Source organism: Rhinatrema bivittatum, chromosome 6, assembly GCF_901001135.1.
Source record: "Rhinatrema bivittatum chromosome 6, aRhiBiv1.1, whole genome shotgun sequence".
NCBI lineage: Eukaryota > Metazoa > Chordata > Amphibia > Gymnophiona > Rhinatrematidae > Rhinatrema > Rhinatrema bivittatum.
In genome coordinates this window covers 360,731,610-360,759,374 of record NC_042620.1, presented here as the reverse complement: position 1 = coordinate 360,759,374, position 27,765 = coordinate 360,731,610, and positions in this window count along the sequence as shown.

Here is a 27,765-nt window from a genome sequence, read left to right as displayed (position 1 = left end):
CTATAACTTTCCCACTTCTCGACTTATTCAATATGGAACACAGTCTTTTCTTTTCCAACTAGACAAGTTGCATTTTTTTTCCCTTTCAGGAAATTTTGTTTTAAAGAAGATCTGTCAGAAATGCTCATACATAGGGTGTGATTTTCTAAAGGCTTTTTTCCCAGTGTCTATCAGTGGTAGTGATAGTGATGGTGGGGGAGTCAGAGAAACCTAGTAGATAGATCAGGCCCCATGTCACAAATATCAATAGTACTGCAAGTTTAGTTCAGTTTAGTATATGAAATGGAGGCTAGGGATAGCAGCAGAGGGAATGCAAAGATTATTCATACATAGATACATACTAAGAAGGTGACTCAAAAGATGTTAAATGGGTTTATTTTGAATTTATTTTTAAAAGTGTAGCAGCCCATAGCATAGAGGACAATGTACTAAAGAGTAAAAATGTTTACAAAATCTGCTTTATATGCTAAAATGCCAAATTGTTAACATATTTGTAATAGCACACATTATTTTCCATTTTAGCATGCAAAAGACCTTTTCTTTGCAAAAAGTTGCCTAGCTTTACATGGGCAAAATTGAATATAGTTTATAGTTTATTGATTTTCTAGACTGTCACATCAGCCATAGCCTTCACAACGGTGTACAATTTATAATTAGATTAAGAAATACAATAAATGTATAAAAGATAACAGCTAAAAATGCTAAAAGATGAAGCACGGAAATAAATTAACTGTTAAAAATTACTTCAAAATAGTAAAATATCTAAGATAAACACAATAAAATTCATAAACAAAGTAAATAAAATAAAACAACCATCAGCTCTTGTACATATTAAAATTAAGAGAGAAAGTAAAAGCGAATTAGAGATCTTGCATATTTCCTCATACGCTTGTTTAAATAACCATGTTTTTAATTCTGCTTTAAACTTTTTCTTATCTGGTTGTAATCTCAATGAAACGGGTAGTGAGTTCCATACTTTTGTTCCTGCTATTGATATAATGCAAAAGTATGCAAAGCAGGTTATTAACTATTAGCATGTATAAAACTATTTATAAAATTTGCTTCACAAAATGTTTTTTATTTAAAAAAAAATATCATCTATATTTCAGGTGTAGTTCAAGTTTTGTGAACAATTAAAAAAAAAAAACTGCATGTGCCATTTTTCTGTTGGTCTCATTTGCAAGGCAAACCCAATGGAAAAATAGCATGCAAAATCGCCAATATTACACAAAGCTTGTCTCCCATTAGTCCATCAGCATCATAATATTTTTCTTTTTCACTTTCTTTTTATTAGATTTTAAATCACATACATGAAATAAAACCCAAGGGAAAGCAAGAATACATCAGCAAAAGTAGAAAAAATAAATTAACCATGACATTCTTCAATAGTCCACATAAAAATAAAGGGCCTATCTTCAAGAAAACACACAGAAAAGAAAAACTATACAGAGTAATAATCCTGCCCAAGCAAAACCCACAGCACACCACGACACTGCTAACCACTTGATTTATCAGAAAGGAAAGTTTCTAATTGGAGAGGATCTACAAAACTAAATGTGTTCCCTTGATAAATTACTTCACTTTACAGGGGAACTTTAAGATAAAAGAGATCCCAGGACAAGTGTGCGAGGTTTGAGATGGAGAAAACATTTTCTCCATGCCTGTGTATCGCTAGAAAGGTCAGGAAAAATGTGTATCTTCTAGCTGCAAAACTTGGCATCATAATCTTAATGAGATTACTTACTGTAGGATTAGGTTATTGGCAGGGATATTGTGCAGTATCTGAGTACCCATAATGTGACATACATTAACTTGTTTTGTCTGGGTATTGAATGCATTACTGTATCAAACAAGTCAGTACTGATAATTCTCTAAATGTTCACCAGTCTCTATCCTTTCCTAGTTTACCTCCTGAGCCAGGGAAAAATGACACCATAAGGTACATAAAGTTTATTCCTCCCTAGCTGTTTTGTTGTTGTTTTTTTGTCTAGGCAACAGCGATTTAAATTATGCAAAAATAGTCTGACAAAAAGCTCCTCCCTCACAGGAAACCTAATCAGTTGATAATATATTCTGTCAACACCAAGAAACTACCTGCTGCCTAGATGCAATAAATTAGTTATGAGAAATGTAATCTGTTGCCAAATAATTTAAAACATCTCTCTCCATATTAGGAGTGATGTAGCATTTTCTCACAAATCTACACATATACTGTAAATCTCATATAGATTATCAGTAATTTAATAGAAGACATTTATTAAAACACTGGCTATTAGATGACCATTAATACAACCATTGCACAGGAAATTATATTACTGCAGAGGAAAAGAAATATTTAATTTTTCCTCTGCAGTAATATAATTTATTTATTGTATTTATTAAACATCTTATATTCAATGTATCCATCTATTTTCAGCACGGAACTGCTACTGTGCAATAGTTGTATTAATGATCAACTAATAGTCAGCGCTTGTAACCTGGCAACTTTTATCCCTCTACCCCAGAGAAATATATTCCCTTCTTTCCTCTACTGATTAAACAGTGTCAGGTGTGGAGTATACAGTTAGGGATGAACTGTTTGGCATATCACGTGGTCTAAACTACAAAAAAACCTCACCCCAAATCCTATTTCAATGTCTGTTTCTGTGTGTGTTGGGGATATCTGTTGGTCTGCCACTGGAAATATCTTAAATACAGGTTGTAATTCATTCTAAGAATCAGTATCAAAAGCACTAGAGAAAAGTATTCTACCTTTTTCAGGTTTCCTATGGCAATCCTTTGTTTTTTCATTGTATGAAAAGTTATAGAACTTTTATAACAAGAATGAACCATGTCTTGGACTAAGTGAAAATGAGTTGGCTTGTCCACACAGATTTAACGCAACAAAAACAAGTATGTAAGTGTAGCAAGTATGTAAAATGACTAGTATGTATTAAAAGTTAATGGGAAAAGTTCAGTATAGTGGTGAAGATGTTCAGCTAAGAGTTAGAAGAATGCCTGGATCGCATATTCAAATCCTTTCTGCTGCTGGCAATCTTGGTGACCTAAAATAAGTAACTTTTTAATCTTCCTGACAGCATAACAGCATTATTTCTTCTCCCAACACTCTTTGGAAGCTACCATGCAGTTTGTGCACAAGCAATTTACAACCAAGACAATTCTCACCAGAAGAGGCTTTCGTGGTAGTTTCTGACATGCTCAGTTGGATGAAAGTTTCTGCAGACATCTAAATTCTTATTTATACTACAACTGCTGCTGTCACTGATATTTACACTGCTTCTACTACTCCTTATACTCATAATCCATGGCCCTGGTGTCCAACAATTCTGTGGTAGTGATAAGGGCACAAAATCGAGTATTTGCCACAGAATTCCTCAGTCTCCGTGGAACCATGAAAAAAGTCAGGGGAGGGTGGCTGGATTAATGCTCCTTCCTCGGCCTACCCCTCCGTGGTCCAATCAAAGCTGGCAAGAGGAGGAATAGAATGGGAGAATTTCATGCTGCATATGCCTCCTTTTACCATTCATCGAATTGTGCAACACTAATGAAGGCTTCTCTCCTTTGTTGGACAAGTGAGAGGATCAGCTGGGAGGCAAGGCAAAAGGGTAGATTTTTAAAAAATGCGCGTTCGCGTACTTTTGTTGGCGCACCAGTCGCAAACAAAGGTACGCTGGATTTTAGTAGATACGCGCGTAGCCACGCGTATCTGCTAAAATCCAGGATTGGCGCGTGCAAGGCTGCCGATTTTGGGCAGCCGGTGCACGCCGAGCCGCACAGCCTGCCTCCGTTCCCTCCGAGGCCGCTCCGAAATCGGAGCGGCCTCGGAGGGAACTCTCTTTCGCCCTCCCCTCACCTTCCCCTCCCTTCCTCTACCTAACCCACCCCCCGGCCCTATCTAACCCCCCCCTACCTTTGTCCAGGTATTTACGCCTCCCTCTGGGAGGCGTAAATCCACGCGCACCAGCGGGCTGCTGGTGCACCGAGACGCGACCCGGGGGTGGTTCCGGAGGGCGCGGCCACGCCCCCGGACCGCCCCAGGCTGAAACCACACCCCCGGGCCCGCCCCCGAAACGCCGCATCCCGCCCCCAAAACGCTGCATCGATCGGCCCCGCCCCCGACACGCCCCCGACAAAAAACCCTGGGACTTACGCGAGTCCCGGAGCTCTGCGCGCGCCGGCAGGCCTATGGAAAATAGGCGCGCCGGCGCGCAAGGCCCTGCTTGCGTAAATCCGGGCAGATTTACGCGAGCAGGGCTTTTAAAATCCGCCCCAAAGAGAATTACCCTAAGGGGGAGAGAGGATCAGCACAGAGAGGGAAAATAAAGAGGGCAGAGAAAGCATGAGGAGAGGGAAAGAAAAAAGAGAGGGGGAAGAGAAGATGGGGAATAGGGGAAAGAGAGTGCTGGAGATGGGTGACAGAGGAGGGGAGAAGATGTGGAAGGGAGAGGACTGGAGATGGGTGAGGCAGAAAAGGGGAAGATAGGACCCAAGATGGGGGGAAGGTGGGAGAGAATACGGATCGGAGGGAAGAAGCCCAGTGATGGGGTGCTGAAAAGGCAGGCATAGGACACAACTGAGGAAAGTGCAATGGTGGGAGAAATTAAATATTGTTGGGTGAGGCTGGGAGAAGAAAGGAAGAGGGCAGGAGGGATTGGAGGTTGGATGGCAAGGTTGCATCAGAGGAAGTACATGGAGTGAAAAACAGACAAAGGGCTGAGAGACTGGAGGGAGGAAAAACTGCAAGAAGGAGAAGAAAGAAAAGAAGCGGTAATAGAATAGAGCGATGGAGGAAGATAAGGCAATAATAACTTTTAGGAGGGAATTAGGCTGTAGTGAGAGAAAGTGTGAGAGATAAAAAAAAAATAAGTGGAGAAAGAAACAAATGAAAATTTTAAAAAAAGAGAGATAAAAGCTCAAATAGAAAAAGGATTAAAGAAAAGCATGTAAAGAATAAAATAAAATATCCAGATACACCAGAAAGGTGTAAAAAATGACCTTACTAACAGGGATGGTAACTTTCCAAACAGTGCGCCTGTGCTTTGTGCACATATGTGGTCCACGTCCAGGTACGTGTTCATTTGATAACATATGCACACATGTTATAAAATAGCCCGGCCATGCGTACATGTGCGCCAAATTTTAAGTGGGTGCACGCATGTGCCCATACATCCTGCTTCTACTGCATACATCGTGGAATTTTAAAAGGGGCGCACCAACGCCATTCTCAGTTTTACCTGTAGGCCAATTAAGAAACAGGTTCTCCAACCCTCCCCCCCCCTCCCCACACACTTTGATAGACTTCACTCCCTCCAGTTAGCCACGACCCTTAAAACACCACAGATCTGGCTAGTTTTCTTTTAAATTTTAACTTACACACGGGCCGATACAGTAAACCACGCGGGAGAGCGCACAGGCCACTCTCCTGTGCGCGCGATTCAGTAACTTAATTTATTTAAATTAGGGCCCGTGGTAAAAAGAGGCGCTAGGGACACTAGCGCGTCCCTAGCGCCTCTTTTTTGATGGAAGCGGTGGCTGTCAGCGAGTTTGACAGCTGACGCTCAATTTTGCCAGCGTTGGTTCTCAAACCCGCTGATAGCCATGGGTTCGGAAACTGGACGCTATCAAAATTGAGCGTCCGGTTTTCAACTCGCGAGCTGCGCCATGATAATTAAGTTGGAGGGTGCACAGAAAAGCAGTTTTTACTGCTTTTCTGTGCACTTCCCTGGTGCCGGCAGATATTAACGCCTACCTTTGGGTAGGCGCTCATTTCTTAAAGTAAAATGTGTGGCTTGGCTGCACATTTTACTTATTGAATCGCGCGGGAATGACTAATAGGGCCATCAACATGCATTTGCATGTTGCGGGCACTATTAGTCTCGGGGGGGTTGGATGCATGTTTTCGATGCGCTATTACCCCTTATTGAATAAGGGGTAAAGCTAGTACGTCGAAAATGCGCATTCAAATCGGCCCACCCTCCCTGACAGTATCCATAGCAGAAGTAAAGTTACATGGCAGGAGGCTTCAGCATGCGTTGGGTCACATCATTGTTTAAATGCAAATCTTAGGTTCATGTCCTGAAACACCCATACCCCGCCCAGACCATGCCAATGCCCAGCCCCTTTTAGAAAACTTGATGTGCACGCTGCGGGAGATACGCATGTTTCCCAGCAGCTTTTAAAATCCACTCAGCGCATGCGAGCCTGACCTCTTTATGCATCGCCTAATTAATGCATGGATCAGGATTTTAAAATTCACTGCAATATTTTTTTGGTAAAAATGTTTATATGCCTGCTACAAAGCAATAAATATTAGTAAGTGCACATTAAAAATCATCCTCAACAGCATATTCAAGGTAGTAGCATAATTGCTAACAAAAGAAAATATAGTGTCCATGGTATGTGCATTGAAATTCCCCTTATTCAGCCTGAAGTGAAGGAGCCACTTAGCATGGAATTCCCCCCCCCCCCAAAAAAAAAAAAAATTAAAATTAAAATAAAATTCCCATCAAGTTTGACCCTACCCTAGACTGATCAGAAATCCATAATCCCCCAACTCTCACCGGAAATCCATAGCCCCATTAATCCCCTGCCATACATCAGTCACCAGGAACTGTCCCCCACACTTCAAAGCTCTCTTTAAAGCTCCCCCAATCCCCCCTCACTATTAAGACTCCCCTCACCCCTTTGTAATGCCTTCTTTCCATTTTGGAGGTCCTCCATCCCAATTCTTACCATCAAGAGGGCTGGCACCACTGCTGAATCCTGAATGAAACCACCTGACAGTGCAGACCAGAACATGGGCCCCTTCAGAATAGTAAGAACACACTTTCCTGCCGGAAAGATATGCTCTGTTCTGTGTCAGGGGTTTCAGGGATCATTGAAGTCTGGAGGTCAATCTTCCGGGGAAGCGCAGGCATGATGGAGGTTTTTGGGGGAAGAAGTCCCCTTTAGCCCTTTCACTTTAGACCAGTCAGCACAGGGGATTTTGAGCTGCAGCATGCACACCAAATATTAAATATCCAGTGCATGGCAGGTGTTACAGCTTTGGGCTTAGCAGGTGCCAGATAAATAGCAGGAGGAGAGCATACCACTCTATTTCTCTGCACCTACTGAAGTGTAATTTAGCTTTGATGTTCTTCTATTTATATGCAGATAGGTGCTAATTTTAGCATGTACTCACTAATGGCAACAGACCATGGTTTAATATCCATAAAAGACCTACAGCAAGTAATTATTAGGAATGTGCAGAGGCAAAATTTTTATTTCTGTCATTTGTTTCATAGGTCACCTCTATTTGTTATATTAATTTCAAATGAAAAAAAAAATCATGTATCCATTTGATTTGTTTAATTAGTTTCCATGGCGGAAGCAATACAGCTTATTTTGAGCTTCAAAATTGGGGTTTTCTAATCAATTCTAATGGGTAGAAGGGGGAAGAGAACTCCAAGGCACCAGGACTGTAGCAAAAGTGGCACCAAATGTAAAATAAATAGCCTAAGGCACTGTAAAGGGATAAAAGGATATCAGACATGGCAGGAATTCTGCAAGGCACTGACAGAGGAGCAAAGCAGCAGCAGGGGTGTCAAGAACGTCACAAGACTTCAAGAACGGTGGCATGAATCCCCAAAGGCAGCACAATAGTGGCACCAAGAATGGTATAAACGTCCTAAGGTCCCATGAAAGGGGAACAAAGCATCAAAGGTGCAGAAAATCTCCAGGCACTGACAAAGGGACAACGCAGTGCAAAAAGTGTCAGGATGATCCCAGAGCATCATGGAAGGTGCAAAGCGGCCACACACAAAATAGCAAGAAAGCCACAATATGGTATGGCAGCAAGACAGAGTGGTATAAAAACCACCAAGGTGTACAGTCTGTGGTATGGTGCCAGAAAGACCCCCAAGCTATAGCATCAGTGATGTAGCAGCAAGGCAGAGTGGCCCCAAGACCCTCAAGGTGTAGAATCTGTAGTCTGGCAGCAAACCAAAATGGCAGAGAGACCCCAATATGGTACAACAGGAGTATGACAGCCAGGGAGACTGGCACAAAGACTACCAAGGTATAGCATATGGGGTATAGCAGGAAGGATGAGTGGCAGCAATATTCCCAAGGTGTAGCCGCAGGGGATTGAAAGGTAGCAAGGTCGAATGGCATCAAGACCTTCAAGGTGTAGTTTCAGAAGCAAGGTAGAGTGGCAGCATGACAACAAATTTGTAGCATCAGGAGCATGGCAGCAAGGTATAGTGGCAGTAAGACTCCCAAGGGGTAGCTTAAGGGATATAGCAGCAAGGCAGAGTGTCAGCAAGACCCCCAAGTGTAGCATAAGGGGCATAGCAACTAGGCAGAGTGGCAGCAAGATGGTAATTTTCAATGCGGTTCACAGGCACATATGTGAGCATATTCATAGGCCCGGGGATGTGGCCATTTTATAACAATCATGTGTATATGGGTACGTTATAAAATAATCTGACTGCATGCACATGTGCGCTCAATTTTAAGTGGATGTGTACCTGTGCATGCAAATGCCACTTCTATCGCGTAAGTAGGAGTATTTTAAAAGGTGTGCATACTGATGCCATTGCCTGTTTTCCCAGTTCCTTCCCAGTTCGCCCAGTTAAGGGATAGGATTTCCAAGTTCCCCTAGTTTAATAGTCTTCCTTCCCTCCTGTTAATCCAGACCTTTAAAACCCTGCTGATCTAACTAGAATTTTTGGTTTTACAACTTACATGTCATCCATAGCAGAAGTAGAGTTACGCAGCAAGGGACCCCGGCACGCACCAGTGCGCTTAAGTATTTACGTGCAAATTTTAGGTTACAATCCTGGAATAGACCATGCCCTTACCTGTTGCAATCACGGAAATGCAGTTGCTTGCTCGAGAGAGTGAGACCTTGGTCCACGGCATGACCTCAGGGCGAGGCTCCAAAGTACGCAGAGGGGAAGGCAAGTGTATACAGGCATGGGCTGAACTTGGAACATAGTTTGGACTGGAAAGTAGCTCACTCAGGCCTCCACTGAACCTTCACATACCAAGCGTGAGACCCAACAACATAATGCTCTGGGGTAGCTCTCCGGCCATTCAATAATCCCTTTTAGACCTGTCGCTAGGAATGGCTTGTGCATCAGGACAGACGGAGGTCGAGGACACAAGATAAGAAATGACAAAGGCTTGGACTTGACTCTGAAGACTCTTGGGAATGAGGACATAAGGAAGGCACTGAAGATGTGGAACATGGATGAAGGCACTGAAGACATGGACAAAAACTCAGGTTCAGGTTCAAATGGGGTCTGCTCCGCAGCGCGTCCTTCAAGCCCAAGGGCTGGTTGCAGACCACATTGTTCCACAGTGCGCCCTATACAACTTGTGGGCTGGTAGCAGACCATGCCGGGGATGGGGCAGGCTCTGGACTGAGACTTGAACATGGATGAAAGCCGGACATCCCATGGAACATGGAACGATTAACATGGCCAGGAACGAGGAGATCCGGTACCTGGACAAGCTCCTTGAGACCTGAACTAAGGACATGACTAGGAACTTGGAACTGACTTGCAACTTGGAACTCTAAAACAAGGATGGACTCCGAGGACTTGACCCAGCGAAGATGGAGACAGGCCTTGAGCCAGGAGTCACCCTACACAGCCTGCTGTGGTCTGGTCATGGACCACATCACTGGGATGACTGGAGGAAGGATAAGAGAGAAGCTGGAATGCAGAACTTGGAAGTGAGGACAGACATCTGGAACTCGACTGAAGACTTGGACGAGGCAAAGACTCAGACTTGGATGAGGAACCGACAAGAGGCCAGAATATGGAACAGGCAACATGAAGGGGCTCCCATGAAGAACAAGAAACAGAAGACCTTGAAGAAGCGAAGACTCCTGAAATGAAGAGGTGACACAGGAACTCTACTCCTTGCGAAGGTAAAGCTGAACTGGCAGAGAAGCCCTTTATAGGGCTGAAGGCATTATATCATCAAAAAGGGCTGTGGGGCTTTTCCTGCCATGGGTTCTTTAAACAGTGAGCAGAGGCATGTGTGCCTAGAGGACAACGGATGAAGGAGGAAGTCAGTGGCAACATTGACAGCATTCCAACCGCTATGGAAGGTCAGCAGGCAACGCTGAGCTGCAGGACGTCGGCGGCCCAAGCCACAAAGAGAACTTCAGCGGTGGCACGCAACCACAAAGAAGCAGCAGGTGGAACACTGGACTGCGTCAGTAGCAGTTCCCTCTGCCGTGGCATTCCGGCGGCTGCATGGGAAAGTTAGTGAGCTGCTCGTGGACCTCCGCGGGCAGCACATGCAACATTACCCTGCTCCTTTTAAAAAACATTTCAGTTGTGTGCACAGCAGTAAGTACACACGCATCTGGAAGGCTTTTTAAATTTGCCCTGCGAGCTCCGGCCTGACATTTCATGCATCCATGAATTGATGCACGCATCAGGCTTTTAAAATTCCCCTTTTAAGTGTGGCACATGGGGTGTCACAGCAAGGTAGAGTGGTATCAAGACCCCCGATGTATGGAGTCTATGATATGACAGCAAGGCTGAGTGGCAGCAAGAGCTCTCAGGAACAGGATAGCTTATAGAAACATATAAATGACGGCAGAAGAAGAACAAATGGCCCATCTAGTCTGCCCAGCAAGCTTTCACACTTATTTTTCTCATACTTTTCTGTTACTCTTGGCCCTTATTGGTAACTTTTTGGTTCCAATTTCCTTCCCCCCTGCCATTGATGCAGGGAGCAGTGCTGGAGCCACATCGAAGTAAAGTATCTAATTGGTTAGGGGTAGTAACCGCTGCAATAATCAAGCTACTCCCACTCTTGTTTAGGTGTTTTGTATAAATGTATGCTCATGCGCTGCTGTGAATAATAAAAAAAACAAAACCTTTTGAGATATTGACCAGTAATTAATATTTTTGCCACACATTACTCACATAGTATTCAATTTTAGAATAGCCATTTGTGCAGATAAAACCAGTTTTTATGAATGTAAATGACTTGAAACTTGGCCCTTTAATGCACAGTGTGTTGTTTTTAGTGATCAGTAAAGGCCCTTAATATGCATGCTGCCATTTATTGCACAAGCCATGTTTATGTGATATAATTCTACATATTAAAGGTTATGCAAATTTTCCAACGAATTGCCGCTGAATTTCCAAATTTATGTTGCAGAATTTACTCCTGAGCTATCACAGAAAATGGGAGATTTTGCTAATAATCAGGCCTATACAGAAAAACCCGCGGGAGAGCCGGCGAGCGCCCGCTCTCCCGGCGCACCCCCAGGCCACTCTCCCCAGGCCACTCTCCAGGCACTCTCCAGGCCACTCTCCAGGCACGTGATGCAAATGATGTCCGTATGCAAATGAGGGCCCACGGTAAAAAGAGGCGCTAGGGACACTAGTGCATCCCTAGCGCCTCCTTTTTGACAGAAGCGGCAGCTGTCAGCGGGTTTGACTGCCGACGCTCAATTTTAGCGGCATAGGTTCTTGAACCTGCTGACAGCCACAGGTTCGGAAAACAGACGCTGGCAAAATTGAGCATCTGTCTTTCAACCCGCGGGCCGCGGGCAGATTTTTAATTTTTTTTTATTTTGGGGGCCTCCAACTTAATATCGCTAAGATATTAAGTCGGAGGGTGTACAGAAAAGCAGATTTTTCTGCTTTACTGAACACTTTCCCGGTGCTGTGGCAGGCGTTAATTTCTGAAAGTAAAATGTGCGGCTTCGCACATTCAGGCCGATGCAGTAAAGTGCACTCAGCCTGAGTGCACTTTACTGCATCGGCCTGAATGAGGGCAATTTCCAAATGTCATTTTCCCATGTAAATGGCTATTTACTTGGTTAAGATGGCTTTTGAAAATTTCCCACCTTGTCTATGGGTAAAAGGACACACAATGTTCCACAATGCACACTCTTTTACCCACATTTTCATGGAGGGGTTCACTGGGCATGGTTAGGCCAAGAGAGTTAACAATGCATGTCATTTTACATTTTCAAAACTATAAGCGTTTTTCAGGGAAACAAAACATATCAACAGAAAAAACAGCTGCAAATCTCTGCAGGTACGTTTTCTCCAGGCAATTTTCAAACAAAGCTGGTGAAACAATTCAGATAGTTTTGAAAATTGCCCCCCTTGCTATATTTGTTAGAAACATAGAAATGACGGCAAATGATCCACCCAGTCTGCCCAGCAAGCTTATGCCAGTATCTTTTGCACTTGCGGGTTACCCAATGCTTGTCAGTTTACCAGACCATAAAAGTCGGGGTCCTCTTTGTTTGCTGTCTGAATCCAATTCCCCTTTTCCCACTGTTGTTGAAGCAGAGAGCAATGATGGAGTTGCATTAACACTATCAAGGCTTATTTGTTAAGGGTAGCAACTGCCACACCAGCAAGATACCCCCCTGTTACCCCCATGCACTCTTGTCTTTATTTCCATCCTTTAGCCTTTAAGGATCCACAGTGTTTATCGCATGCCCCCTTCGCATTCCTTGACTGTTTTTGTCTTCACTACCTCTCCCAGAAGAGCATTCCAGGCATTCACCACCCTCTCCGAGAAGAAATATTTCCTGACGATGGTTCTGAATCCTCCTCCCTGGAGTTTCATTTTATGACCCCTAGTTCTATTGATTTCTTTCCAGTGGAAAATGTTTGATGATTGTGCATCATTAAAACCTTTCAGATATCTGAAGGTCTGTATCATATCTGCCCTGCACTTCCTCTCCTCCAGGGTGTACATATTCATATCCTTATTTTGTTACTCTTGACTTCTTTTGCATTGTTTCAGCTTTTTCTCTGCTGAACAGATATCAATATGATTCAGAATTAATATTATAGTTATTCAATCTAATAATGAAAAGTTTAAACATTTATACATTGAAAAGCTTGTCTGGTAATAAGGTGGGCTATACATTTCTGTAAATAAATAAATAAATAAATGTTAGTGAATAAAATAACTTTGTGTTCCTTACTATACTTGATGCTCTTATCTGGGTAGTTAAAAATACTCAGTTGGAAATCATAACAAACCAAGGGAAAGTGAGGCACCAAAGCAACACAAAAGAAACCCCTGCTGTACAGATTTTAAATGAGCAGTATAACAATGTAACCTGTTCAAACTCTCGTTCATTGGTCAGAAAAACGTTTATAATTGCTGTTTAGTTTTACATTTTTGTTTCAGATTTTAGTGACTGGAAAAACCTTACACACCCAAAGTGTAACTTTTAACCCGAAATAAGCCACTTCGACGTCGTCACTGATGTTTATGATTTCTAGTACTCTAGTATAGTATTTGTATTTTAACAATCTTGTAGTGACACACATGCTAGATGCCACTAATGGTCTCTTTCTGCTGGCAGGAAATAGCCTTAAAGATATTCAGTTCAGATTATGTGATTGCTACAGTAATCCAGAAGACAGCAAGCCATATGATTTCTATTACAGTATGTTTTATTATATTTAAAATGTAAAAGAGAATAATATAAAGTCAGTTTATGCTTGTAAATATGCTTAATTCTTTGTGTTTCTGCAATGTAAATGCATGAGGTGCTAATTTATGTAGGTTGGCAGAGAGCAGCAAGTAAGCAGGCCATAAGAGTAAGGACAAGTCTGCGAGTAGGATGGAGGGTGCTAATGAAACACCCATGGTGACTCCACCTACTCTACCTCCTGTACACCCTTAATTTCTTTCTCATTTGCCCCTTTAGTTTGTTTAGCATCTTTATGATTCCACTGGGGAGTTTGATATGCTCATTTGGTTATTTTGGATACGTCTATGCAGATGATGTCTAGATGATAGTCCTTTCAGGAAGAAATTTGGTGGAAGCTTTAGAACAATTAACTAAAAGTCTATCAGTTCTGAATGACTGGTTTAAAGAAAATAGTATGATGATTAACATGCTGACAGAAGAAAATATGCCTATAGAGAAGATGGTTTCCTCAGTATTGAATTCGGTGGGGGGGGGGGGGGGGTGTTAAGGTGAAGCCTGTTTTGTAGATCAACAAGCATTAAGATGTCTGAGAATTGCATACTACTGTAGTAAGCCTGGTCAACTATTGTAAGGTATTATATGTTGGTTTTGCCTGCCACATCAATTCATAAGCTATAAAATGTAGAAGCGACAGATAGTTCTACAAGAGTCAGTGTTGCCCATCTTCTCCATTAGCTAAAGTAGCTTCCAGTGGTGGACAAGCTAAGTTTTTTTTAATGTTTACTTTTAAGATCTTGCATGTTGGAGGCTAAGCATACATGCCAGTGACAGGCCTTGGCTGCAAACTAGTAGGCATGCACCCCAATTACAGCTAGCAGGCATCACCTTTCGGAAATGACTGGAACTCTTTCTCTCTGGTGACTGTGAATGCTGCTTCTGAACACAGAAATTAGCCCCTGGCTGGGGGCTTGTTTACTTAGTCTCTGGCCAAGGACTGTCACTGTGGGTGACGGGCAAGGTGAGAAGTTTTTAAACTAGGGGACAAAGCATGAAGTAATTAAGAAGGAAGTCTGATTGTGCTGTATTCCAATCAAGGCCAGTTCTGACTGAGCTGGCAGCTCAAAGGTGCAGAAGAAAACTGTTGGGCCAAGAATATAATACAACAATGACAAACCATGAGTGAGTGCCTCAGTTGTTATATATAGTCATGCTATATTATTATTATTGATGATTGTTAAATATGGAATTATGTAAATAAATCTAAAATTCTCCAGAAGCCAGCAGGGTCAGAGTGGCAGGTTGATGGTGGAATGATACTGTTCAGAAAGGCCATGGAAATCTAGGAGTCTGAGTGAAAATTCAGTATCACAATAGCGAAGGGGGTGTGGAGAAAGTAGATGTTCTTATACGCTTTAAATATTTCTTAATTCTTTATTACATAGGAAACTCCTCTTGTAAAAAGCAATTCCGGTTAACAGTTTTCTACCAGTGTCCCCTGATACGGACCCCGTGTATCGCCCGAAGGGTGTGTCAGGAGGGACGGCACCGTAAATTCTAAACACTCTTCATCTGGAAAGCACTGATGGGGGGACATTGGCAGAAAATTGTTAACTGGAATTAATTTTTACAAGAGGAGTTGCTTATGTAATAAAGAATTGAGAAATATTTAAAGGGTATAAGAACCTCTACTTTCTCCACACCCTCTTCGCTATTGTGATACTGTATTGAGTGTGGTTTCTCACTCAAACAATAATATACAACATAAACATAGATTAAGAAACATTAAGGTGTAGATTTTATAAACTAGTGTGCGCATCCATGTGCGCGCGCTACACGGCACGTACACTTGGACACCCGATTTTATAACATGCGCGCACGTTATAAAATCGGGGATCCGCATGCGCAAGGGGGTGCACAATTGTGCACCCTGTGCACGCTCACGCCTGCAGCCTTAACCCATTCCTTCCCTGGCCACTACGATTTTGGAGCGGCCTGGAAGGGAACTTCCCAACCCCCTACCCTAACCTCCCTTCCCCTTCCCCTTCCCCTTACCAACCCACCCCCTATCCCTAATCTAGGCCCCCGCAAAAAAATTGTTTTACCTGCTGTGCCTGCCGGCACCCGGCCGGCATGCGATCCTCTGACACAGCAGCAAATGGCTGCTGTGCTGGAGGCCTCTGGCTCTGCCCTGTCCCCGGACCACCCTTCCCCGCCCCTTCCCCACCCCTTTCCAAAGCCCCAGGACTTAGACACATCCCGGGGCTTTATACGCGTCGCCAGGCCTTTCAAAAATAGGCCTGGCGCGCATAACCCAACCTACGCGCTTAAATCCAATGGATTTACGCGCATTGGCTTTTTAAAATCCGGCCCTAAATATTAAATTATATACACACTTTAGAGATGTAATCATTCATAGCTTTTAACAAAATGTCAAGCCTTGCACATCTTTCTAAAGGTTAAAAAATCATCAATAAATCTAATAGATAAGACAGACTATTCCAAAGCCATGGGCCAATACAGGAAAAAGCTCTATATTATGGTTTCTACCAAATTGAATGAAGGGAGCTGTAATAACATTTGCTGTGAGGAGCACAAGGTTTATTGTGATGGGGTAAAAAGGAAGATGATGACAAAATTATCTTGGATAAGGACTAATATCCTACAGCTGGTCACATTCTATGTCTGGCAGCTGGGATGTATCCTTAAGTGTGGATAGGAAAAACTCGTAGACTGGATGGGTCAGGTGATCTTTTTCAGCCATCATCTGACTGAACTACAACAGTGTTTCCTCTAAGCTGCATGGGGATCAGTCAACCATGTTCTCTCCGTTGGGCATGCTGTAGCTGTCTTGTGGTTTGAGCTGTGCAGGAGCGGCAATGGCTGCAAGACCTTCCTATCTTGCATATTTCAAACTGCGAGACAGCTGCAGCACGCTTGGTGATAGAACATGGTGAGTTAAACCTTCCCCCACAACCTTCTATTCTTTACCCTCCATTTCAATCACTTTAGAGGGAACATTGAACTTCTGTATCATACTTCTTATGGTTGGCTAATTTTCTACATGGAGTGACAGCAGTTTTACACTAGTGCAATAGTTAACTATTCATTTGCAGATCTTAAAAGAATCACAATCATTTAGGGATTAGGGCATGCAGTTTAGTATTTTATCACTATACAGTTCCTTTAGGAAAAGACTTCAAATGGTATTCATAATTTAGAAACTCTAATAGCTCTCAATGTATGCAGACCACATATTGCATATTGCGTTCTCAGAGAGATGGTCATCATAAACCATGTGCTTCATAATCAGAATTAAAGTGTAAGAGGACCCTTTACAGTCATAATATTTTATTTGTAAATATATGACCTGATTTACTTAGCTTTTTTCCCATAGACACAGAATGAGGAAAGGACAAAAATCATTAGTAATTCAGGCCCATATGTAGTCTTAAATTGTTAAACAACAAGGCACAGATAAATCTTCCTTGAACACAGAAACCATTAGAAGAAGGTCACAGATCTGATTTCTTAAGACCCACTTGTGTTACAAAACCATAGAAATTATGTATTTCAGTGCCATGTAATTTTTATGGGGTAGTACTGAAATGCTAGAAGCTTGCGGGTTGAATTTAATAAGACACAGCAATTTGTGTACAAGCTCTTTTGATGTCACTTTTCATACTATTACATCACTTTCTGCACACTATTCTGAGTGGAGACAAGAGTGATAAACTTGGCATGCCATCATCATTTATTACCCTGGATCTTGCTTTCATTTAAACTATGTCTGAAGAAAATAGGAAAAAGCATAAGCAATGTCAAGTTAAGTGTAAAACATTGATAAGACAAGCTAAGAGAATTTGAAATTAAGTTGGCCATAGAGGCAAACACTCTTATTAAAAACTTGTTAAATGTATCCAAAACAGGAAACCTGCGAGGGAGTCGGTTGGACTAATAGATGACTAAGTGGTTAAAGGGGCTCCTAGGGAAGATAAGGCCATTACAGAAAAACTAAATTAATTCTTTGCTTCTGTGTTTACTAATGAGGATGTTGGGGAGATAATGGTTCCGGAGATAGTTTTCAAGGCTCATGAGTCAGATGAACTGAACCAAATCACTGTGAACCTGGAAGATGTCGTAGGCCAGGTTGACAAACTAAAGAGTAACAAATCACCTGGACCAGATGGTATGCACCCCAGGGTTATAAAGGAACTAAAAAAAATGAAATTTCAAATCTATTAGTTAAAATTTATAACCTATCATTAAAATCATCCATTTTACCTGAAGAATGGAGGGTGGCCAGTGTAACCCCAGTATTTAAAAAGGACTCAAGGGATGATCCAGGAAACTTCATAGCAAGGAAAAATAATGGCAACCATTCTAAAAATCAAAATTACAGAGCATATAGAAAGACATGGTATAATGGAACACAGACAGCAATGATTTACCCAAGGGAAGTCTTGCCTTACAAATCTGCTTCATTTTTTTTGAAGGGGTTAATAAACATGTGGATAATGGTGAACTGGTAGATGTAGTGTATTTGGATTTTCAGAAGGCGTTTGACAAACTCCCTCATGAGAGGCTTCTAAGAAAACTAAAAAGTCATGGCAAAGGAGGCAATGTGCTTTCGAGGATTGTGAACTGGTTAAAAGACAGTAAACAGAAAATAGGATTAAATGGTCAATTTTCTCAGTGGAAAAAGGAAAACAGTGGAGTGCCTCAGGGATCTGTACGTGGACCAGTACTTTTCAATATATTTGTTACGGGAGTGCTAGGAGTGGACCCACTTCGCCTTGGACCACGGCGTGACTGCAGAGGGACTCTGAGGAAGCGCCGAGTCAGGCAAGACGTGTCCAAGCTCGGGCGGACAGGGTGAAAAACCAGGAACTCCAGCCTCTGCCGAACCTGAACACATCAGAAGAGACCCAACAATGTAATGCTGGTCTCTGGGGTAGCCCTCCAGCCACTCGATAGCTCTTTCGGACCTGCTGTATGGGAACAGCAAATGTGACAGGACAGACAGAGGTCGAGGACAGACGATGGTACTGGAACTTGGAGCAAGACGAGACGAGGATGCTTGGAACTTGACGTGGATGGAAAATCAGACGAGGACTCCGGTTACTCTGACGAGGGCAAGGACTCGGGAGACTCAGACAACAACAAAGGCTCAGGATCTAGGTCAAGGTCAAAAGCAGGCACAAGTACTCTGAAGATCGGGACAGGATTCAAGACTCAGGATTGAAGACTTGGAACTCGGAACATTAAAAGCAAGGGTCTTCCGGAGGCTTGTGCTGCTGACAAGGGCATCAGGATCAGGACTCGAAACTGGAACTTGGAACTCATAAACACCAGGGTCAGGACTAGAACATAGGACCACAGATACAACAGGACACCAGTACCTCTGGACAGCAGGACATCTGGATAACAAAGACGCCTGGAACATGAAGCATGGAACATCAGGTACTTCTGGACCAGGGACATCAGGAGTAGGAAACAACCGAAGACAAGGACATCTAAAGACAAGAACATCTGGAGAACAAGATAGATGAGGACACAGGATCCATCGAGAGACCAGAACATGAAACCAAAAACGAAGACAGGGAATTCCCATGAAGATCAGAGTGTCTTGAAGAAGCAGAGATGGATTTTGGAGCCTCCTAATCTGAAGAGCTGGAACAGAAGAAAATCCAGGAGCTGGCAACTCCTTGTGAAGACACTGAAGAACTCACGGAGGGCCCTTTATATAGGGCTGAAGAGGAACACGCAGGATGACATCATCAGGAGGGGCCGTGGGGCTACTCCCACCACGGGCCCTTTAAGAGGCTGAAGGAGGCACGGCCGCGCGCCTAATGAAGCAGGACTATGGACAGCTTGAAGAGAGAGAGCAAGAGTGGCACTAGGCTGCAAAGCAGGCCAAAGGCATTGGGGCGGCTTCCTGCCACAAGAGAGAGATGGCGGCGACCACCAGTCACAAGGTGGAGTCTGGAAGGCAGCACCCAACCTCAAGGGCACCAGATCAAAGGTGGCCTCCATGACCACAGAGGCAGGATGGCAGAGGCCCCGACCACCACGGAAGACAGGCTGCGGCCTCCAAGCCACGTGAAAGCGCGACAGCGGCGGCTCAGCCCACCGCAGGAGGAGTGACAGCAGCGGCAGCCTCCAGACTGCATGGAGCACGGCAGCGGCGGCTAACCCGCCACGAAGCAGGATGTCACGTCAAGAGAGCAGGCAGGCTGGCAGTGGAGGTGAGAGGCTGCTCGCAAGCTTAGCCGCAAGCAGAATCGAAACAATATTTGTAAATGTTCTGGAAAGGAATATGACGAGTGAGGTAATCAGATTTGCAGATGATACAAACTTATTCAGAGTAGTTAAATCACAAGAGGATTGTGATATATTGCAGGAGGACCTTGCTAGACTGGAAGACTGGGCATCCAAATGGCAGTTGAAATTTAATGTGGATAAGTGCAAGGTGATGTTTATAAAGAAAAATAACCCATGCTGTAGTTAACACAATGTTACGTTCCATATTAGGAGTCACCACCCAGGTAAAAGATCTAGGTGTCATAGTGGATAATACATTGAAATTGTTGGCCCAGTGTGCTGCAGCAGTCAAAAAAGGAAACAGAATATTAGGAATTATTAGGAAGGGAATGGTGAATAAAACAGAAAATGTCATAATGCCTCTGTATCGCTCCATGGTGAGACCACACCTTGAATACTGTGTACAATTCTGGTCGCCGCATCTCAAAACAGATATAGTCGCAGTGGAGAAGGTACAGAGAAGGGCAACCAAAATGATAAAGGGGATGGAAAAGCTCCCCTATGAGGAAAGGCTGAAGAGGTTAGGGCTGTTCAGCTTGGAGACGAGACAGCTGAGGGGGGATATGATAGAGGTCTTTAAGATCATGAGAGGTCTTGAACGAGTAGATGAGAATCGGTTAGTTACACTTTCAGATAATAGAAGGACTAGGGGGCATTCCATGAAGTTAGCAAGTAGCACATTTAAAACTAATCGGAGAAAATTATTTTTCACTCAATGCACAATTAGGCTCTGGAATTTGTTGCCAGGGGATGTGGTTAGTGCATTCAGTGTAGATGGATTTAAGAAAGGTTTGGAGAAGTTCATTAACTGCTATTACTCAAGTTTATTATTAATTGCATCAGTAGCATGGGATCTTCTTAGTGTTTGGGTAATTGCCAGGTTTGGCCGCTGTTGGAAACAGGATGCTGGGTTTGATCTGACCCAGAGAGAGAGAGAGAGAGAGAGAGAGAGAGAGACTAGCCATAATGCCCTCATACTAGGTAGATATTTATACCTCTATAAGAGGCATACCTAGTCACTCGAGGTGAGGTTTAAGTATTAGTGTAGGGGTTAGGGGCTACTTTGACATTCAAAGTGAGACATATGAACAGAACAGTGTTCTCTTGTGAAGATTTGATGACCTTCGGAGTGAGTAAACTCATGCAAAGATGAGATTTGTGCAATGTTCTCTTGACCTAGCCTAGATCTTTTTCCTGGGTGGTAGTTCCTAATATGGAACCTAACATCGTGTAACTACAGCAAGGGTTATTTTTCCCTATGTGCAACACCTTGCACTTGTCCACATTAAATTTCACCTGCAATTTGGATGCCCAATCTTCCAGTCTTGCAAGGTCCTCCTGTAATGTATCACAATCCGCTTGTGATTTAACTACTCTGAATAATTTTGTATCGTCCGCAAATTTGATAACCTCACTCGTCGTATTCCTTTACAGATCATTTTTATATATATATTGAAAAGCACCGGTCCGCGTACAGATCCCTGAGGCACTCCACTGTTTTCCTTTTTTCACTAAGAAAATTGACCATTTAATCCTATTTTCTGTTTACTGTCTTTTAACCAGTTCACAATCCTCGAAAGCACATCGCCTCCTTTCCCATGACTTTTTAGTTTTCTTAGAAGCCTCTCATGAGGGACTTTGTCAAACGCCTTCTGAAAATCCAAATACACTACATCTACCGGTTCACCTTTACCCACATGTTTATTAACCCCTTCAAAAAAATGAAGCAGATTTGTTAGGCAAGACTCCCCTTGGGTAAATCCATGTTGACTGTGTTCCATTAAACCATGTCTTTCTATATGCTCTACGATTTTGATCTTTATAATAGTTTCTACTATTTTTCCTGGCACTGAAGTCAGGCTCACTGGTCTATAGTTACCCGGATCGTCCCTGGAGCCCTTTTTAAATATTGGGGTTACATTGGCCACCCTCCAGTCTTCAGGTTTAATGGATGATTTTAATGATAGGTTACAAATTTTAACTAATAGATCTGAAATTCCATTTTTAAGTTCCTTTAGTACCCTAGGATGCATACCATCCGGTCCAGGTGATTTGCTACTCTTTAGTTTGTCAATCTGGCCTACTACATCTTCCCGGTTCACAGTGATTTGGTTTAGTTTGTCTGACTCATCACCCTTGAAAACCATCTCTGGAACTGGTATGTCTCCAAAATCCTCATTAGTAAACAAGGAAGCAAAGAATTCATTTAGACTTTCTGCAATGGCCTTATCTTCCCTAAGAGCCCCTTTAATCCCTCGGTCATCTAATGGTCCAACCGACTCCCTCACAGGTTTCTTGCTTCGGATATATTTTAAAAAGTTTTTATTATGAGTTTTTGCCTCTATGGCCAACTTCATTTCAAATTCTCTCTTCACCTGTCTTATCAATGTTTTACACTTAACTTGACAGTGCTTATGTTTTATCCTATTTTCTTCAGATGGATCCTTCTTCCAGTTTTTGAAGGATGTATTTTTGGCTAAAATACTCTTTTACCTCACCTTTTAACCATGACGGTAATCATTTTGCCTTCCTTCCACCTTTATTAATGCACGGAATACATAATGACTGCGCCTCTAGGATTGTATTTTTAAACAATGTCCATGCTTGTTGAACACTTTTAACCTTTGCAGCTGCACCTTTCAGTTTTTTTCTAACTATTTTCCTCATTTTATCAAAGTTTCCCTTTTGAAAGTTTAGTGTTAGAGCTGTAGATTTACTTATTGTCCCCCTTCCAATTATTAGTTTAAATTTGATCATGTTAAGATCACTATTGCGAAGTGGCCCCAACACCGTTACCTCTCTCATGAAATCCTGCATTCTACTAAGAATTAAATCTAAAATTGCTCCCTCTCTTGTTGGTTCCTGAACCAATTGCTCCATGAAGCAGTCATTTATTACATCCAGGAACTTTATGTCTCTAGCAAGTCCTGATGTTACATTTACCCAGTCAATATTGGGGTAATTGAAATCTCCAAAAACAACAGAAGCAACCTTGCACATAAGCAAGTATCCACATAAACAGGTGCAGGAAAGACGATAAGGTCCCATTCAAAATTTCACCATGTATTTATTATATATCCAAAAAGATCACAGTGCGTTCAAAACGGCAACTCCTTCAAGTAAACAAAAAAGGTTTTTTTATAAATCTGTCCCCCGACACGGTCCGTGTTTCGTGTTAACTGCATCAGGAGGGACCACAAAAGTATAATCTAAAATAAAATGAATTAAATGAATCAATCAGGAATGGAAACAAATAGGCTGCAAACAAATATAACATAGCTATTACATACCTCAGTAGTGGTTTCACAGGAGCGCGAGCGCCTTATCAAATTGACAGCCATTTAAAGGGGAAAAAAGGCGCGAAAGGTAAACCCTCTCGCGAGATGCTGGAACAGCGGATGCGCACAGCAACACACATGTAGAATTAATGGGTATTTAGAAGAATTGGTACCATTCTATCTCCTTGTTAAGGCCGTTCGGAAGGACCGTATCAAGCGTAAAAATCCAGCGCTGCTCCCTCCGACCGAGTATCCCGGAGAAATCACCCCCCCGTGAAGGACGGGCGACCACCTCCAGGACCAGGAAGGAGAGAGCATCGATAGAATGACCCACCTGGGACCAGTGTGATACCAGGGGCTCATCCATCCTCAATAATCTGATATTACTGCAGTGCTCAATGATCCTTGTCTTGATCATACGCGAGGTTTTGCCCACGTATAATAAAGAACAAGGACATTTCACCACATAGATCACTCCTCTAGTGGTACAATCAGTGTTGAAACGCATTTTGAACACCCGTCCGGTCTTAGGGTGTATAAACTCTGTAACAGATTCAGTGTGTCGGCACATAGAACAGTGACCACAGGGGGAATGTTGACCACTCATGCCCGGTCGAGAGTCATTTGGGCGGCTTGCCGTGTGAACTAGCCTGTCCCGAAGATTATTCCCTCTCTTAAAGGTAAACCGAAGTGAACCGTGCATTAATGTATTAAGGGACAAGGCTGCCCAATGTCTCTTAATCATATTTACAATAGTCCTACCAACCACAGAGAAAGGAAGAATACAATTCAGTGATGAATCTTCAGTGACCGTAGATGGTGTGAAAAGCCATTCCCTGTGTGTGTATAGCGCTCTCTTAAATGCTTTTTTAATAACCCGGGATGGGTAACCCCTGTCTGCAAATCGTGCCGATAACAGTGACGCCTGTGCAAGGAAATCAGTCCGGTCTGTGCAGAGACGCCGTAATCTTAGGAATTGCCCTATCGGAATATTATCACGGAGAGCACGGGGATGGCAACTGGTATAGGCTAACAACGTGTTCCTATCTGTAGCTTTTCGAAACAGTGAAGTCTCAAAATGATCGTCTACCCAAAAAATCAAAACATCCAAAAAAGAAATCTGTGTAGGGTGGATGTTTTGATTTTTTGGGTAGACGATCATTTTGAGACTTCACTGTTTCGAAAAGCTACAGATAGGAACACGTTGTTAGCCTATACCAGTTGCCATCCCCGTGCTCTCCGTGATAATATTCCGATAGGGCAATTCCTAAGATTACGGCGTCTCTGCACAGACCGGACTGATTTCCTTGCACAGGCGTCACTGTTATCGGCACGATTTGCAGACAGGGGTTACCCATCCCGGGTTATTAAAAAAGCATTTAAGAGAGCGCTATACACACACAGGGAATGGCTTTTCACACCATCTACGGTCACTGAAGATTCATCACTGAATTGTATTCTTCCTTTCTCTGTGGTTGGTAGGACTATTGTAAATATGATTAAGAGACATTGGGCAGCCTTGTCCCTTAATACATTAATGCACGGTTCACTTCGGTTTACCTTTAAGAGAGGGAATAATCTTCGGGACAGGCTAGTTCACACGGCAAGCCGCCCAAATGACTCTCGACCGGGCATGAGTGGTCAACATTCCCCCTGTGGTCACTGTTCTATGTGCCGACACACTGAATCTGTTACAGAGTTTATACACCCTAAGACCGGACGGGTGTTCAAAATGCGTTTCAACACTGATTGTACCACTAGAGGAGTGATCTATGTGGTGAAATGTCCTTGTTCTTTATTATACGTGGGCAAAACCTCGCGTATGATCAAGACAAGGATCATTGAGCACTGCAGTAATATCAAATTATTGAGGATGGATGAGCCCCTGGTATCACACTGGTCCCAGGTGGGTCATTCTATCGATGCTCTCTCCTTCCTGGTCCTGGAGGTGGTCGCCCGTCCTTCACGGGGGGGTGATTTCTCCGGGATACTCGGTCGGAGGGAGCAGCGCTGGATTTTTACGCTTGATACGGTCCTTCCGAACGGCCTTAACAAGGAGATAGAATGGTACCAATTCTTCTAAATACCCATTAATTCTACATGTGTGTTGCTGTGCGCATCCGCTGTTCCAGCATCTCGCGAGAGGGTTTACCTTTCGCGCCTTTTTTCCCCTTTAAATGGCTGTCAATTTGATAAGGCGCTCGCGCTCCTGTGAAACCACTACTGAGGTATGTAATAGCTATGTTATATTTGTTTGCAGCCTATTTGTTTCCATTCCTGATTGATTCATTTAATTCATTTTATTTTAGATTATACTTTTGTGGTCCCTCCTGATGCAGTTAACACGAAACACGGACCGTGTCGGGGGACAGATTTATAAAAAAACCTTTTTTGTTTACTTGAAGGAGTTGCCGTTTTGAACGCACTGTGATCTTTTTGGATATATAATAAATACATGGTGAAATTTTGAATGGGACCTTATCGTCTTTCCTGCACCTGTTTATGTGGGTAATTGAAATCTCCCATTATTATTGCACTGCCAAATTACTTAGCTTCCCTGATTTCTCTTAGCATTTCATCATCTGTCTGACCATTTTGTCCAGGTGGTCGGTAGTATACTCCTATCACTATTCTCTTACCCAACACACATAGGATTTCTATCCATATAGATTCTACTGAGCATTTAGTCTCTTGTATGATCTTTATCCTGTTGGACTCTATACCCTCCCGGACATAAAGTGCCTCACCCCCACCAAGTTGATCCTCCCTATCATTGCAATATAATGTAATTTATACCCTGTTATAGCACTGTCCCATTGGTTATCCTCCTTCCACCAAGTCTCTGTAATGTCAATTATATCAATCTCATCATTTACTGCTATACACTATGGGCCGGATTTTATAAAGTTGCACGAATGCGTACTTTTGTTCGAGGCACCTGGCACGAAGAAAAATACACGGGATTTTAATAGATACGTGCGTAGCCACGCGAATCCATTACAATCCGGGGTTGGCGCGCGCAAGGCTGCCCAAAATCGGCAGCCTGCGCGTGCCGAGCCACGCAGCCTGCCTCCGTTCCCTCCCCCCACCTTCCCCTCCCTTCCCCTACCTAACCCACCCCCCCGGCCATATCTAAAACCCCCCCTACCTTTGTTGGCAAAGTTACGCCTGCTGGAAGCAGGCGTAACTTTGCGCGTGCCGACCGGCTGCCCCGCTCCGAGTTCCGGTCCCGGGGGCTGGTCCGGAGGCCGCGGCCATGCCCCCGGAACGCCCCCGGGCCAAAACCACGCCCATGGCTCCGCCACCGAAATGCCGCGTCACGTGCGACACGCCCCCAAAACGCCGCGTCACTCTGGGCGCGCCCCCTGACACGCCCCCAGACATGCCTCTCCATGCAAGCCCTGGGACTTACGCGTGCCTGGGGCTTGCGCGCGCCGCCGAGCCTATGGAAAATAGGCTCGGCGCGCGCAGGGGGAGTTTGGGGTAGGTTTTCTGGGGGTACGCGCGTATCCTACGCGTGTACCCCTTTGAAAATCTACCCGTCTAACTCTCCCGTCTTACTTCGTAGACTTCTGGCATTGGCATACAGACATTTCAAAGTATGTTTTTTGTTTGTATTATAACCTGCTTTTCAGTTGTTAAGGATAATTTGCAAATCATTAACTTTGGTGATTTTTTACATATAGGCACATGGGCTACTTTTTTATTTTATTGGAACCTCTCTGTTGGGATGCCCTAACTCTCCTGTTTCATTAGTATCCTTCAAGGATACATTGCTCCGAACCATGCACTGCTGAGTGACTGTTGGCTTTCCCCCTTGTTCTAGTATAAAAGCTGCTCTATCTCCTTTTTGAAAGTTAATGCCAGCAGCTTGGTTCCACTCTGGTTGAGGTGGAGCCCATCCTTTCGGAAAAGACTCCCTGTTCCCCAAAGGTTTCCCCAGTTCCTTACAAAACTGAATCTCTCTCTCTCGCTCGCTCCCCCCCAGTGGTTGTAGAAGGGCCCTGATAGCTAGGCTGGATCTCTAAAAACAGCATTTGCGAAAATAGTGCGATAAAGCCCTATCGCACGACTTTATGCAAATGAAAAAGGTGTAGTTAAAATACGCATTAAAGCCGTGCGATATGGCTTTGCAAATTATGAAGCAAGCCCACTTGGCCATTGCACTGTGTGTTATGGTGTTTCGCGTGCATTAAAGGCATGTATAAACTACTGCAAATATACCACATCGAGTAGAAGCTGAATACGAACCTAGACAAATCATCTATTTCCTTTTCTCTGAGCATAAGATTCTAAGTACCAGGTATGACCTAATGAGGAAGTGTTAACTGATACAATCAGTAGCAGAACTGTTGAATTTTTTTTTTTGGCGGGGGGGGGGGGGGGGAGAAATATGCACACCTTTCACACTCTTTGAAAATGAAATGGTATTATATAACCTTGTATAACATAGTAACATAGTATATGATGGCAGAAAAAGACCAAAATGGCCCATCAAGTCTGCCCAGCAAGATGATTAGGGTTTTAACTGCTGCTCCTTGAATTTACCCCCATGCCTTCTGTTTAGAGTTGTGACCACCCCATGCTTTCTGTCTGAGATTGTTTTGTGGCTCCATACAGGTTACCCCCATGCTTTTCTTGGAAGCACAATCATTTTAATGTGGTTTTGGGATGAACCACTACTCCAGTTGTATTCCCCAGTATTCTGTTTCCATTTTCTTGGCAATAAGGGATCCTCTGTGAATT